This window comes from Rhineura floridana, chromosome 3 (genome assembly GCF_030035675.1).
Source record: "Rhineura floridana isolate rRhiFlo1 chromosome 3, rRhiFlo1.hap2, whole genome shotgun sequence".
Taxonomy (NCBI): Eukaryota; Metazoa; Chordata; class Lepidosauria; order Squamata; family Rhineuridae; genus Rhineura; species Rhineura floridana.
Window position 1 is genome coordinate 8,513,322 of NC_084482.1, and position 17,173 is coordinate 8,530,494.

Genomic DNA, 17,173 nt, shown 5'->3' on the forward strand with positions numbered 1-17,173 from the left:
CTTCTCAGTGGCTAAGCAATTTTCCTCTCATTCTTTCTTTCTTTCTTTAATTATACCCTCTTCACACATGTCCATGCAGCTGCCTTTCACCTTTCCTATGACCTAGCACGAATAGATCCAAACGGCGGGAATTTGCAAGGCAGCATGCTAGAAGACTCTTCCCAGAGGACAAGATATTTTCCTCTCATTCTTCCTTTCTTTCTTTGACTACAGCCTCTTCACACATGTCCATGCATCTGCCTTCCACCTTTCCTGTGACCTAGCACGAATAGACCCAAACAGAGGGAATTTGCAAGGAAGTATGCTAGAAGACTCTTCCCAGTGGCTAAGACATTTTCCTCTCATTCTTCCATTCTTTCTTTGACTACAGCCTCTTCACACATGTCTATGCGGCTGCCTTCCACCTTTCCTATAACATAGCACGAATAGATCCAAACAGCGGGAATTTGCAAGGAACCATGCTAGAGGACACTTCCCAGTGGCTAAGACATTTTCCTCTCATTCTTCCATTCTTTGTTTGACTATAGCCTCTTCACATATGTCCATTCAGCTGCCTTCCACCTTTCCTGTGACCTAGCACGAATAGATCCAAACAGCGGGAATTTGCAAGGAACCATGCTAGAGGACTCTTCCCAGGGGCTAAGACATTTTCCTCTCATTCTTCCATTCTTTCTTTGACTATAGCCTATTCACACATGTCCATGCAGCTGCCTTCCAACTTTCCTGTGACCTTGCACAAATAGATCCAATAAGCAGGAACAGGCAAGGAAGCATGCTAGAAGACTCTTCTCAGTGGCTAAGCCATTTTCCTCTCATTCTTTCATTCTTTCTTTAATTATAGCCTCTTCACACATGTCCATGCAGCTGCCTTCCACCTTTCCTGTGACCTAGCATGAATAGATCCGAACAGCGGGAATTTGCAAGGAAGTAAGCTAGAAGACTCTTCCCAGTGGCTAACCTATTTTCCTCTCATTCTTTCATTCTTTCTTTGACTAGAGCCTCTTCACACATGTCCATGCAGCTGCCTTCCACCGTTCCTGTGACCTAGCACGAATAGACCCAAACAGAGGGAATTTGCAAGGAAGCATGCTAGAAGACTCTTCGCAGTGGCTAAGACATTTTCCTCTCATTCTTTCATTCTTTCTTTGACTATAGCCTCTTCACAAATGTCCATGCAGCTGCCTTCCAACTTTCCTGTGACCTTGCACGAATAGATCTAATAAGCAGGAACAGGCAAGGAAGCATGCTAGAACACGCTTCTCAGTGGCTAAGCCATTTTCCTCTCATTATTTCATTCTTTCTTTAATTATAGCCTCTTCACACATGTCCATGCAGCTGCCTTCCAACTTTCTATGACCTAGAAGGAATAGATCCGAACAGGGGGAATTTGCAAGGAAGTATGCTAGAAGACTCTTCCCAGTGGCTAAGCCATTTTCCTCTCATTCTTCCATTCTTTCTTTGACTACAGCCTCTTCACACATGTCCATGCAGTTGCCTTCCACCTTTCCTATGACCTAGCACGAATAGATACAAACAGCGGGAATTTGCAAAGAAGCTTGCTAGAAGACTCTTCCCAGTGGCTAAGACATTTTCCTCTCATTCTTTCATTCTTCCATTCTTCGTTTGACTATAGCCTCCTCACACATGTCCATGCAGCTGCCTTCCACCTTTCCTATGACCTAGCATGAATAGATCCAATTGCAGGAACGGGCAAGGAAGCATGCTAGAAGACTCTTCTCAGTGGCTAAGCAATTTTCCTCTCATTCTTTCTTTCTTTCTTTAATTATACCCTCTTCACACATGTCCATGCAGCTGCCTTTCACCTTTCCTATGACCTAGCACGAATAGATCCAAACGGCAGGAATTCGCAAGGCAGCATGCTAGAAGACTCTTCCCAGAGGCCAAGATATTTTCCTCTCATTCTTCCATTCTTTCTTTGACTACAGCCTCTTCACACATGTCCATGCATCTGCCTTCCACCTTTCCTGTGACCTAGCACGAATAGACCCAAACAGAGGGAATTTGCAAGGAAGTATGCTAGAAGACTCTTCCCAGTGGCTAAGACATTTTCCTCTCATTCTTCCATTCTTTCTTTGACTACAGCCTCTTCACACATGTCCATGCGGCTGCCTTTCACCTTTCCTATGACCTAGCACAAATTGATCCAAACAGCGGGAATTTGCAAGGAAGTATGCTAGAGGACTCTTCACAGTCGCTAAGACATTTTCCTCTCATTCTTCCATTCTTTGTTTGACTATAGCCTCTTCACACATGTCCATGCAGCTGCCTTCCAACTTTCTTGTGACCTTACACGAATAGATCGAATAAGCAGGAACGGGCAAGGAAGCATGCTAGAAGACTCTTTAAAGTGGCTAAGCAATTTTCCTCTCATTCTTTCATTCTTTCTTTAATTATAGCCTCTTCTCACATGTCCATGCAGCTGCCTTCCAACTTTCTATGACCCAGAACGAATAGATCCGAAAAGGGGGAATTTGCAAGGAAGTATGCTAGAAGACTCTTCCCAGTGGCTAAGCCATTTTCCTCTCATTCTTCCATTCTTTCTTTGACTACAGCCTCTTCACACATGTCCATGCAGCTGCCTTCCACCTTTCCTGTGACCTAGCATGAATAGATCCGAACAGCGGGAATTTGCAAGGAAGTATGCTAGAAGACTCTTCCCAGTGGCTAACCCATTTTCCTCTCATTCTTTCATTCTTTCTTTGACTAGAGCCTCTTCACACATGTCCATGCAGCTGCCTTCCACCGTACCTGTGACCTAGCACGAATAGACCCAAACAGAGGGAATTTGCAAGGAAGCATGCTAGAAGACTCTTCGCAGTGGCTAAGACATTTTCCTCTCATTCTTTCATTCTTTCTTTGACTATAGCCTCTTCACAAATGTCCATGCAGCTGCCTTCCAACTTTCCTGTGACCTTGCACGAATAGATCCAATAAGCAGGAACAGGCAAGGAAGCATGCTAGAATACTCTTCTCAGTGGCTAAGCCATTTTCCTCTCATTCTTTCATTCTTTCTTTAATTATAGCCTCTTCACACATGTCCATGCAGCTGCCTTCCAACTTTCTATGACCTAGAAGGAATAGATCCGAACAGGGGGAATTTGCAAGGAAGTATGCTAGAAGACTCTTCCCAGTGGCTAAGCCATTTTCCTCTCATTCTTCCATTCTTTCTTTGACTACAGCCTCTTCACACATGTCCATGCAGCTGCCTTCCACCATTCCTGTCACTTAGCACTGGTAGATCCAACAAGCAGGAACGGGCAAGGAAGCATGCTAGAAGACTCTTCTCAGTGGCTAAACAACTTTCCTCTCATTCTTTCATTCTTTTTTTAATTATAGCCTCTTCACACATGTCCATGCAGGTGCCTTTCACCTTTCCTGTGACCTAGCACGAATAGACCCAAACAGAGGGAATTTGCAAGGAAGTATGCTAGAAGACTCTTCCCAGTGGCTAAGACATTTTCCTCTCATTCTTTCATTCTTTCTTTGACTGGAGCCTCTTCACAAATGACCATGCATATGCCCTCCACCTTTCTTGTGTCTTAGCACTGATAGATCCAATCAGCACGAACGGGCAAGGAAGCATGCAAGAAGATTCTTCGCAGTGGCTAAGCCATTTTCCTCTCATTCTTCCATTCTTTCTTTAATTATAGCGTCTTCACATATATCCAAGCGTCTGCATTATACCTTTTCTGTTACCTATCACTAGTAGGAGATTGTTGCTACCTACGCTGGTATCTGAACCGGATTCCCCAGAAGAGCTACTGGGCAGAATGATCCCCGTCAGGACCCCGAATTTCTCCAGTCCTGACACTTGACTGGATTGGGTCTCACAGCAATCACAACAACAGACATGCCTGGGAGACCTTTATCATGACAGGGGATTGTGTTTACCACTGAGAAGAGTCTTTTCAGTGGCTGACTGACCTCAATTCACTACGATGAGATCCAATCAGCAAGAATGGGCAAGGAAGTATGCTAGAAGACTCTTCGCAGTGGCTAAGCAATTCTCCTCTCATTCCTCCATTCTTTCTTTAGTTATAGCCTCTTCACACATGTTCATGCAGCTGCCTTCCACCTTTCCTGTGACCTAGCACGAATAGATCCAAACAGAGGGAATTTGCAAGGAAGTCTGCTAGAAGACTCTTCCCAGTGGCTAAGACATATTCCCCTCATTCTTTCATTCTTTCTTTGACTAGAGCATCTTCACACATGTCCATGCAGCTGCCCTCCTCCTTTCTTGTGACTTAGCGCTGATAGATCCAATCAGCACGAACGGGCAAGGAAACATACTAGAAGACTCTTTGCAGTGACTAAGACATTTTCCTATCATTCTTTCTTTGATTATAGCCTCTTCACACATATCCAAGTGTCTGCGGTCCACCTTTCTTGCTACCTATCACTAGTAGGAGATTGTTGCCACCTACGCTGGTATCTGAACCGGATTCCCCAAAAGAGCTACTGGGCAGAATTATCCCCATCAGGATCCCGAACTGCTCCAGTTCTGACACTTGACTGGATTGGGTCTCATGGCTATCACAACAACAGACATCCCTGGGAGACAATATCATGACAGGGGATTGTGTTTACCACTGAGAAGAGTCATTTCAGTGGCTGACTGGCCTCAATTCACTACAATGAGATCCAATCAGCAAGAATGGGGAAGTATGCTAGAAGACTCTTCGCAGTGGCTAAGACATTTTCCTCTCGTTCTTCCATTCTCTTTTTGACTACAGCCGCATCACACATATCCATGCAGCTGCCTTCCACCTTTCCTGTGACTTAGCACTGATAGATCCAATCAGCAGGAACGGGCAAGGAAGCATGCTAGAAGACTCTTCGCAGTGGCTAAGACATTTTCCTCTCATTCTTCCATTCTTTCTTTGACTACAGCCTCTTCACACATGTCCATGCAGCTGCCTTCCACCATTCCTGTGACTTAGCACTGATAGATCCAACAAGCAGGAACGGGCAAGGAAGCATGCTAGAAGACTCTTCTCAGTGGCTAAATAATTTTCCTCTCATTCTTTCATTCTTTTTTTAATTATAGCCTCTTCACACATGTCCATGCAGCTGCCTTCCAACTTTCCTGTGACCTTGAACGAAGAAATCCAATCAGCAGGAACAGGCAAGGAAGCATGCTAGAAGACTCTTCTCAGTGGCTAAGCCATTTTCCTCTCATTCTTTCATTCTTTCTTTAATTATAGCCTCTTCACACATGTCCATGCAGCTGCCTTCCAACTTTCTATGACCTAGCACGAATTGAGGGGATTGTGTTTACCACTGAGAAGAGTCTTTTCAGTGGCTGACTGACCTCAATTCACTAAGATGAGATCCAATCAGCAAGAATGGGCAAGGAAGTATGCTAGAAGACTCTTCGCAGTGGCTAAGCCATTTTCCTCTCATTCTTCCATTCTTTCTTTGACTATAGCCTCTTCACACATGTCCATGCAGCTGCCTTCCAACTTTCCTGTGACCTTGAACGAAGAAATCCAATCAGCAGGAACAGGCAAGGAAGCATGGTAGAAGACTCTTCTCAGTGGCTAAGCCATTTTCCTCTCATTCTTTCATTCTTTCTTTAATTATAGCCTCTTCACACATGTCCATGCAGCTGCCTTCCAACATTCTATGACCTAGCACGAATTGAACAGAACAGCGGGAATTTGCAAGGAAGTATGCTAGAAGACTCTTCCCAGTGGCTAAGCCATTTTCCTCTCATTTTTCCATTCTTTGTTTGACTATAGCCTCTTCACACATGTCCATGCAGCTGCCTTCCACGTTTCCTGTGACCTAGCACGAATAGATCCAAACAGCGGGAATTTGCAAGGAACCATGCTAGAGGACTCTTCCCAGTGGCTAAGACATTTTCCTCTCATTCTTCCATTCTTTGTTTGACTATAGCCTCTTCAAACATATCCATTCAGCTGCCTTCCAACTTTCTTGTGACCTTGCACGAATAGATCCAAACTGCAGGAATTTGCAAGGCAGCATGCTAGAACACTCTTCCCAGTGGCTAAGATATTTTCCTCTCATTCTTCCATTCGTTCTTTCACTACAGCCTCTTCACACATGTCCATGCAGCTGCCTTCCAACTTTCTATGACCTAGCATGAATCGATCAGAACAGCGGGAATTTGCAAGGAACCATGCTAGAGGACTCTTCCCAGGGGCCAAGACATTTTCCTCTCATTCTTCCATTCTTTCTTTGACTATAGCCTCTTCACACATGTCCATGCAGCTGCCTTCCAACTTTCCTGTGACCTTGCACGAATAGATCCAATAAGCAGGAACAGGCAAGGAAGCATGCTAGAAGACTCTTCTCAGTGGCTAAGCCATTTTCCTCTCATTCTTTCATTCTTTCTTTAATTATAGCCTCCTCACACATATCCATGCAGCTGCCTTCCAACTTTCTATGACCTAGCACGAATAGATCCGAACAGCGGGAATTTGCAAGCAAGTATGCTAGAAGACTCTTCCCAGTGGCCAACCCATTTTCCTCTCATTCTTTCATTCTTTCTTTGACTAGAGCCTCTTCACACATGTCCATGCAGCTGCCTTCCACCTTTCCTTTGACCTAGCATGAATAGACCCAAACAGAGGGAATTTGCAAGGGAGCATGCTAGAAGACTCTTCGCAGTGGCTAAGCCATTTTCCTCTCATTCTTCCATTCTTTCTTTGACTAGAGCCTCTTCACACATGTCCATGCAGCTGCCCTTCTCCTTTCTTGTGACTTAGCGCTGATAGATCCAATCAGCACGAACGGGCAAGGAAGCATACTAGAAGTCTCTTTGCAGTGGCTAAGACATTTTCCTCTCATTCTTTCATTCTTTCTTTGACTAGAGCCTCTTCACACTTGTCCATGCAGCTGCCCTCCTCCTTTCTTGTGACTTAGCACTGATAGATCCAATCAGCACGAACGGGCAAGGAAGCATACTAGAAGACTCTTTGCAGTGGCTAAGACATTTTCCTCACATTCTTTCTTTGACTATAGCCTCTTCACACATATCCAAGCGTCTGCGGTCCACCTTTCTTGTTACCTATCACTAGTAGGAGATTGTGGCCACCTACGGTGGTATCTGAACTGGATTCCCCAAAAGAGCTACTGGCAGAATTATCCCCATCAGGATCCCGAACTGCTCCAGTTCTGACACTTGACTGGATTGGGTCTCATGGCTATCACAAGAACAGACATCCCTGGGAGACAATATCATGACAGGGGATTGTGTTTACCACTGAGAAGAGTCATTACAGTGGCTGACTGGCCTCAATTCACTACGATGAGATCCAATCAGCAAGAATGGGCAAGGAAGTATGCTAGAAGACTCTTCGCAGTGGCTAAGCCATTTTCCTCTAATTCTTCCATTCTTTCTTTGACTATAGCCTCTTCACACATGTCCATGCAGCTGCCTTCCACCTTTCCTGTGACCTTGCACAAATAGATCCAATAAGCAGGAACAGGCAAGGAAGCATGCTAGAAGACTCTTCTCAGTGGCTAAGCCATTTTCCTCTCATTCTTTCATTCTTTCTTTAATTATAGCCTCTTCACACATGTCCATGCAGCTGCCTTCCACCTTTCTATGACCTAGCACAAATAGATCCGAACAGCGCGAATTTCCAAGGAAGTATGCTAGAAGACTCTTCCCAGTGGCTAAGACATTTTCCTCTCATTCTTCCATTTTTTCTTTGACTACAGCCTCTTCACACATCTCCATGCATCTGCCTTCCACCTTTCCTGTGACCTAGCACGAATAGACCCAAACAGAGGGAATTTGCAAGGAAGCATGCTAGAAGACTCTTCGCAGTGGCTAAGACATTTTCCTCTCATTCTTTCATTCTTTCTTTGACTAGAGCCTCTTCACACATGTCCATGCAGCTGCCCTCCACCTTTCTTGTGTCTTAGCACTGATAGATCCAATCAGCACGAACGGGAAGGAAGGATGCAAGAAGACTCTTCGCAGTGGCTAAGACATTTTCCTCTCATTCTTCCATTCTTTCTTTAATTATAGCGTCTTCACACATATCCAAGCGTCTGCATTTCACCTTTTCTGTTAGCTATCACCAGTAGGAGATTGTTGCCACCTACGGTGGTATCTGAACCGGATTCCCCAGAAGAGCTACTGGGCAGAATTATCTCCGTCAGGATCCCGAATTTCTCCAGTTCTGACACTTGACTGGATTGGGTCTCATGGCAATAACAACAACAGACATTCCTGGGAGATCTTTATCATGACAGGGGATTGTGTTTACCACTGAGAAGAGTCTTTTCAGTGGCTGACTGACCTCAATTCACTACGATGAGATCCAATCAGCAAGAATGGGCAAGGAAGTATGCTAGAAGACTCTTCGCATTGGCTAAGACATTTTCCTCTCATTCTTCCATTCTTTCTTTGACTATAGCCTCTTCACACATTTATTTATTTATTTATTTGTTGAATTTCTATAGAGCCTCTTCACACATGTCCATGCAGCTGCCTTCCAACTTTCCTGTGACCTTGAACGAAGAAATCCAATCAGCAGGAACAGGCAAGGAAGCATGCTAGAAGACACTTCTCTGTGGCTAAGCCATTTTCCTCTCATCCTTTCATTCTTTCTTTAATTATAACCTCTTCACACATGTCCATGCAGCTGACTTCCAACTTTCTATGACCTAGCATGAATTGATCGGAACAGCGGGAATTTGCAAGGAAGTATGCTAGAAGACTCTTCCCACTGGCTAAGCCATTTTCCTCTCATTTTTCCATTCTTTCTTTGACTAGAGCTTCTTCACACATGTCCATGCAGCTGCCTTCCACCTTTCCTGTGACCTAGCACGAATAGATCCAAACAGCGGGAATTTGCAAGGAACCATGCTAGAGGACTCTTCCCAGTGGCTAAGACATTTTCCTCTCATTCTTCCATTCTTTCTTTGACTATAGCCTCTTCACACATGTCCATTCAGCTGCCTTCCAACTTTCTTGTGACCTTCCACGAATAGATCCAATAAGCAGGAACGGGCAAGGAAGCATGATAGAAGACTCTACTCAGTGGCTAAGCAATTTTCCTCTCATTCTTTCTTTAATTATAGCCTCTTCACACATTTCCATGCAGCTGCCTTTCACCTTACCTATGACCTAGCACGAATAGATCCAAACAGCAGGAATTTGCAAGGCAGCATGCTAGAAGACTCTTCCCAGTGGCTAAGATATTTTCCTCTCATTCTTCCATTCTTTCTTTGACTACAGCCTCTTCACACATGTCCATGCATCTGCCTTCCACCTTTCCTGTGACCTAGCACGAATAGACCCAAACAGAGGGAATTTGCAAGGAAGTATGCTAGAAGACTCTTCCGAGTGGCTAAGACATTTTCCTCTCATTCTTTCATTCTTTCTTTGACTAGAGCCTCTTCACAAATGTCCATGCGGCTGCCCTCCACCTTTCTTGTGTCTTAGCCCTGAAAGATCCAATCAGCACGAACGGGCAAGGAAGCATGCAAGAAGACTCTTCGCAGTGGCTAAGCCATTTTCCTCTCATTCTTCCATTCTTTCTTTAATTATAGCCTCTTCACACATATCCAAGCGTCTGCATGTCACCTTTTCTTTTACCTATCACTAGTAGGAGATTGTTGCCACCTACGCTGGTATCTGAACCGGATTCCCCAGAAGAGCTACCGGGCAGAATTATCCCTGTCAGGATCCCGAATATCTCCAGTCCTGACACTTCACTGGATTGGGTCTCATGGCTATCACAACAACAGACATGCCTGGGAGACCTTTATCGTGACAGGGGATTGTGTTTACCACTGAGAAGAGTCTTTTCAGTGGCTGACTGACCTCAATTCACTAAGATGAGATCCAATCAGCAAGAATGGGCAAGGGAGTATGCTAGAAGACTCTTCGCAGTGGCTAAGACATATTCTTCTCGTCTTCCATTCTTTTTTTGACTACAGCCGCATCAAACATATCCATGCAGCTGCCTTCCACCTTTCCTGTGACTTAGCACTGATAGATCCAATCAGCAGGAACTGGCAAGGAAGCATGCTAGAAGACTCTTCGCAGTGGCTAAAATATTTTCCTCTCATTCTTCCATTCTTTCTTTGACTACAGCCTCTTCACACATATCCATGCATCTGCCTTCCACCTTTCCTGTGACCTAGCACGAATAGACCCAAACAGAGGGAATTTGCAAGGAAGTATGCTAGAAGACTCTTCCCAGTGGCTAAGACATTTTCCTCTCATTCTTTCATTCTTTCTTTGACTGGAGCCTCTTCACAAATGACCATGCGGCTGCCCTCCACCTTTCTTGTGTCTTAGCACTGATAGATCCAATCAGCACGAACGGGCAAGGAAGCATGCTAGAAGACTCTTCCCAGTGGCTAAGACATTTTCCTCTCATTCTTTCATTCTTTCTTTGACTGGAGCCTCTTCACAAATGACCATGCGGCTGCCCTCCACCTTTCTTGTGTCTTAGCACTGATAGATCCAATCAGCACGAACGGGCAAGGAAGCATGCAAGAAGATTCTTCGCAGTGGCTAAGCCATTTTCCTCTCATTCTTCCATTCTTTCTTTAATTATAGCGTCTTCACATATATCCAAGCGTCTGCATTTCACCTTTTCTGTTACCTATCACTAGTAGGAGATTGTTGCCACCTACACTGTTATCTGAACCGGATTCCCCAGAAGAGCTACTGGGCAGAATTATCTCCGTCAGGATCCCGAATTTCTCCAGTTCTGACACTTGACTGGATTGGGTCTCATGGCTATCACAACAACAGACATCCCTGGGAGACAATATCATAACAGGGGATTGTGTTTACCACTGAGAAGAGTCATTTCAGTGGCTGACTGGCCTCAATTCACTACAATGAAATCCAATCAGCAAGAATGGGGAAGGAAGTATGCTAGAAGACTCTTCGCAGTGGCTAAGACATTTTCCTCTCGTTCTTCCATTCTTTTTTTGACTACAGCCGCATCACACATATCCGTGCAGCTGCCTTCCACCTTTCCTGTGACTTAGCACTGATAGATCCAATCAGCAGGAACTGGCAAGGAAGCATGCTAGAAGACTCTTCGCAGTGGCTAAGACATTTTCCTCTCATTCTTCCATTCTTTCTTTGACTACAGCCTCTTCACACATGTCCATGCAGCTGCCTTCCACCGTTCCTGTGACTTAGCACTGATAGATCCAACAAGCAGGAACGGGCAAGGAAGCATGCTAGAAGACTCTTCTCAGTGGCTAAACAATTTTCCTCTCATTCTTTCATTCTTTTTTTAATTATAGCCTCTTCACACATGTCCATGCAGCTGCTTTCCAACTTTCCTGTGACCTTGAACGAAGAAATCCAATCAGCACGAACAGGCAAGGAAGCATGCTGGAAGACTCTTCTCAGTGGCTAAGCCATTTTCCTCTCATTCTTTCATTCTTTCTTTAATTATAGCCTCTTCACACATGTCCATGCAGCTGCCTTCCAACTTTCTATGACCTAGCACGAATTGAGGGGATTGTGTTTACCACTGAGAAGAGTCTTTTCAGTGGCTGACTAACCTAAATTCACTAAGATGAGATCCAATCAGCAAGAATGGGCAAGGAAGTATGCTAGAAGACTATTCGCAGTGGCTAAGCCATTTTCCTCTCATTCTTCCATTCTTTCTTTGACTATAGCCTCTTCACACATGTCCATGCAGCTGCCTTCCAACTTTCCTGTGACCTTGAACGAAGAAATCCAATCAGCAGGAACAGGCAAGGAAGCATGGTAGAAGACTCTTCGAAGTGGCTAAGCCATTTTCCTCTCATTCTTTCATTCTTTCTTTAATTATAGCCTCTTCACACATGTCCATGCAGCTGCCTTCCAACTTTCTATGACCTAGCACGAATTGAGCAGAACAGCGGAAATTTGCAGGGAAGTATGCTAGAAGACTCTTCCCAGTGGCTAAGCCATTTTCCTCTCATTTTTCCATTCTTTCTTTGACTAGAGCCTCTTCACACATGTCCATGCAGCTGCCTTCCACCTTTCCTGTGACCTAGCACGAATTCATCCAAACAGCGGGAATTTGCAAGGAACCATGCTAGAGGACTCTTCCCAGTGGCTAAGACATTTTCCTCTCATTCTTCCATTCTTTCTTTGACTAGAGCCTCTTCACACATGTCCATGCAGCTGCCTTCCAACTTTCCTGTTACCTTGCACGAATAGATCCAATAAGCAGGAACAGGCAAGGAAGCATGCTAGAAGACTCTTCTCAGTGGCTAAGCCATTTTCCTCTCATTCTTTCATTCTTTCTTTAATTATAGCCTCTTCACACATATCCATGCAGCTGTCTTCCAACTTTCTATGACCTAGCACGAATAGATCCGAACAGCGGGAATTTGCAAGGAAGTATGCTAGAAGACTCTTCCCAGTGGCTAACCCATTTTCCTCTCATTCTTTCATTCTTTCTTTGACTAGAGCCTCTTCACACATGTCCATGCAGCTGCCTTCCACCTTTCCTTTGACCTAGCATGAATAGACCCAAACAGAGGGAATTTGCAAGGGAGCATGCTAGAAGACTCTTCGCAGTGGCTAAGACATTTTCCTCTCATTCTTCCATTCTTTCTTTGACTAGAGCCTCTTCACACATGTCCATGCAGCTGCCCTCCTCCTTTCTTGTGACTTAGCACTGATAGATCCAATCAGCACGAACGGGCAAGGAAGCATACTAGAAGACTCTTTGCAGTCACTAAGACATTTTCCTCTCATTCTTTCTTTGATTATAGCCTCTTCACACATATCCAAGCGTCTGCGGTCCACCTTTCTTGTTACCTATCACTAGTAGGAGATTGTTGCCACCTACGGTGGTATCTGAACGGGATTCCCCAAAAGAGCTACTGGGCAGAATTATCCCCATCAGGATCCCGAACTGCTCCAGTTCTGACACTTGACTGGATTGGGTCTCATGGCTATCACAAGAACAGACATCCCTGGGAGACAATATCATGACAGGGGATTGTGTTTACCACTGAGAAGAGTCATTACAGTGGCTGACTGGCCTCAATTCACTACGATGAGATCCAATCAGCAAGAATGGGCAAGGAAGTATGCTAGAAGACTCTTCGCAGTGGCTAAGCCATTTTCCTCTCATTCTTTCATTCTTTCTTTGACTATAGCCTCTTCACACATGTCCATGAAGCTGCCTTCCAACTTTCCTGTGACCTGGCACAAATAGATCCAATAAGCAGGAACAGGCAAGGAAGCATGCTAGAAGACTCTTCTCAATGGCTAAGCCATTTTCCTCTCATTCTTTCATTCTTTCTTTAATTATAGCCTCTTCACACATGTCCATGCAGCTGCCTTCCACCTTTCTATGACCTAGCACAAATAGATCCGAACAGCGCGAATTTCCAAGGAAGTATGCTAGAAGACTCTTCCCAGTGGCTAAGACATTTTCCTCAAATTCTTCCATTTTTTCTTTGACTAGAGCCTCTTCACACATCTCCATGCATCTGCCTTCCACCTTTCCTGTGACCTAGCACGAATAGACCCAAACAGAGGGAATTTGCAAGGAAGCATGCTAGAAGACTCTTCGCAGTGGCTAAGCCATTTTCCTCTCATTCTTCCATTCTTTCTTTGACTATAGCCTCTTCACACATGTCCATGCAGCTGCCTTCCAACTTTCCTGTGACCTTGAACGAAGAAATCCAATCAGCAGGAACAGGCAAGGAAGCATGGTAGAAGACTCTTCTCAGTGGCTAAGCCATTTTCCTCTCATTCTTTCATTCTTTCTTTAATTATAGCCTCTTCACACATGTCCATGCAGCTGCCTTCCAACATTCTATGACCTAGCACGAATTGAACAGAACAGCGGGAATTTGCAAGGAAGTATGCTAGAAGACTCTTCCCAGTGGCTAAGCCATTTTCCTCTCATTTTTCCATTCTTTGTTTGACTATAGCCTCTTCACACATGTCCATGCAGCTGCCTTCCACGTTTCCTGTGACCTAGCACGAATAGATCCAAACAGCGGGAATTTGCAAGGAACCATGCTAGAGGACTCTTCCCAGTGGCTAAGACATTTTCCTCTCATTCTTCCATTCTTTGTTTGACTATAGCCTCTTCAAACATATCCATTCAGCTGCCTTCCAACTTTCTTGTGACCTTGCACGAATAGATCCAAACTGCAGGAATTTGCAAGGCAGCATGCTAGAACACTCTTCCCAGTGGCTAAGATATTTTCCTCTCATTCTTCCATTCGTTCTTTCACTACAGCCTCTTCACACATGTCCATGCAGCTGCCTTCCAACTTTCTATGACCTAGCATGAATCGATCAGAACAGCGGGAATTTGCAAGGAACCATGCTAGAGGACTCTTCCCAGGGGCCAAGACATTTTCCTCTCATTCTTCCATTCTTTCTTTGACTATAGCCTCTTCACACATGTCCATGCAGCTGCCTTCCAACTTTCCTGTGACCTTGCACGAATAGATCCAATAAGCAGGAACAGGCAAGGAAGCATGCTAGAAGACTCTTCTCAGTGGCTAAGCCATTTTCCTCTCATTCTTTCATTCTTTCTTTAATTATAGCCTCCTCACACATATCCATGCAGCTGCCTTCCAACTTTCTATGACCTAGCACGAATAGATCCGAACAGCGGGAATTTGCAAGCAAGTATGCTAGAAGACTCTTCCCAGTGGCCAACCCATTTTCCTCTCATTCTTTCATTCTTTCTTTGACTAGAGCCTCTTCACACATGTCCATGCAGCTGCCTTCCACCTTTCCTTTGACCTAGCATGAATAGACCCAAACAGAGGGAATTTGCAAGGGAGCATGCTAGAAGACTCTTCGCAGTGGCTAAGCCATTTTCCTCTCATTCTTCCATTCTTTCTTTGACTAGAGCCTCTTCACACATGTCCATGCAGCTGCCCTTCTCCTTTCTTGTGACTTAGCGCTGATAGATCCAATCAGCACGAACGGGCAAGGAAGCATACTAGAAGTCTCTTTGCAGTGGCTAAGACATTTTCCTCTCATTCTTTCATTCTTTCTTTGACTAGAGCCTCTTCACACTTGTCCATGCAGCTGCCCTCCTCCTTTCTTGTGACTTAGCACTGATAGATCCAATCAGCACGAACGGGCAAGGAAGCATACTAGAAGACTCTTTGCAGTGGCTAAGACATTTTCCTCACATTCTTTCTTTGACTATAGCCTCTTCACACATATCCAAGCGTCTGCGGTCCACCTTTCTTGTTACCTATCACTAGTAGGAGATTGTGGCCACCTACGGTGGTATCTGAACTGGATTCCCCAAAAGAGCTACTGGCAGAATTATCCCCATCAGGATCCCGAACTGCTCCAGTTCTGACACTTGACTGGATTGGGTCTCATGGCTATCACAAGAACAGACATCCCTGGGAGACAATATCATGACAGGGGATTGTGTTTACCACTGAGAAGAGTCATTACAGTGGCTGACTGGCCTCAATTCACTACGATGAGATCCAATCAGCAAGAATGGGCAAGGAAGTATGCTAGAAGACTCTTCGCAGTGGCTAAGCCATTTTCCTCTAATTCTTCCATTCTTTCTTTGACTATAGCCTCTTCACACATGTCCATGCAGCTGCCTTCCACCTTTCCTGTGACCTTGCACAAATAGATCCAATAAGCAGGAACAGGCAAGGAAGCATGCTAGAAGACGCTTCTCAGTGGCTAAGCCATTTTCCTCTCATTCTTTCATTCTTTCTTTAATTATAGCCTCTTCACACATGTCCATGCAGCTGCCTTCCACCTTTCTATGACCTAGCACAAATAGATCCGAACAGCGCGAATTTCCAAGGAAGTATGCTAGAAGACTCTTCCCAGTGGCTAAGCCATTTTCCTCTCATTCTTCCATTTTTTCTTTGACTACAGCCTCTTCACACATCTCCATGCATCTGCCTTCCACCTTTCCTGTGACCTAGCACGAATAGACCCAAACAGAGGGAATTTGCAAGGAAGCATGCTAGAAGACTCTTCGCAGTGGCTAAGACATTTTCCTCTCATTCTTTCATTCTTTCTTTGACTAGAGCCTCTTCACACATGTCCATGCAGCTGCCCTCCACCTTTCTTGTGTCTTAGCACTGATAGATCCAATCAGCACGAACGGGAAGGAAGGATGCAAGAAGACTCTTCGCAGTGGCTAAGACATTTTCCTCTCATTCTTCCATTCTTTCTTTAATTATAGCGTCTTCACACATATCCAAGCGTCTGCATTTCACCTTTTCTGTTAGCTATCACCAGTAGGAGATTGTTGCCACCTACGGTGGTATCTGAACCGGATTCCCCAGAAGAGCTACTGGGCAGAATTATCTCCGTCAGGATCCCGAATTTCTCCAGTTCTGACACTTGACTGGATTGGGTCTCATGGCAATAACAACAACAGACATTCCTGGGAGATCTTTATCATGACAGGGGATTGTGTTTACCACTGAGAAGAGTCTTTTCAGTGGCTGACTGACCTCAATTCACTACGATGAGATCCAATCAGCAAGAATGGGCAAGGAAGTATGCTAGAAGACTCTTCGCATTGGCTAAGACATTTTCCTCTCATTCTTCCATTCTTTCTTTGACTATAGCCTCTTCACACATTTATTTATTTATTTATTTGTTGAATTTCTATAGAGCCTCTTCACACATGTCCATGCAGCTGCCTTCCAACTTTCCTGTGACCTTGAACGAAGAAATCCAATCAGCAGGAACAGGCAAGGAAGCATGCTAGAAGACACTTCTCTGTGGCTAAGCCATTTTCCTCTCATCCTTTCATTCTTTCTTTAATTATAACCTCTTCACACATGTCCATGCAGCTGACTTCCAACTTTCTATGACCTAGCATGAATTGATCGGAACAGCGGGAATTTGCAAGGAAGTATGCTAGAAGACTCTTCCCACTGGCTAAGCCATTTTCCTCTCATTTTTCCATTCTTTCTTTGACTAGAGCTTCTTCACACATGTCCATGCAGCTGCCTTCCACCTTTCCTGTGACCTAGCACGAATAGATCCAAACAGCGGGAATTTGCAAGGAACCATGCTAGAGGACTCTTCCCAGTGGCTAAGACATTTTCCTCTCATTCTTCCATTCTTTCTTTGACTATAGCCTCTTCACACATGTCCATTCAGCTGCCTTCCAACTTTCTTGTGACCTTCCACGAATAGATCCAATAAGCAGGAACGGGCAAGGAA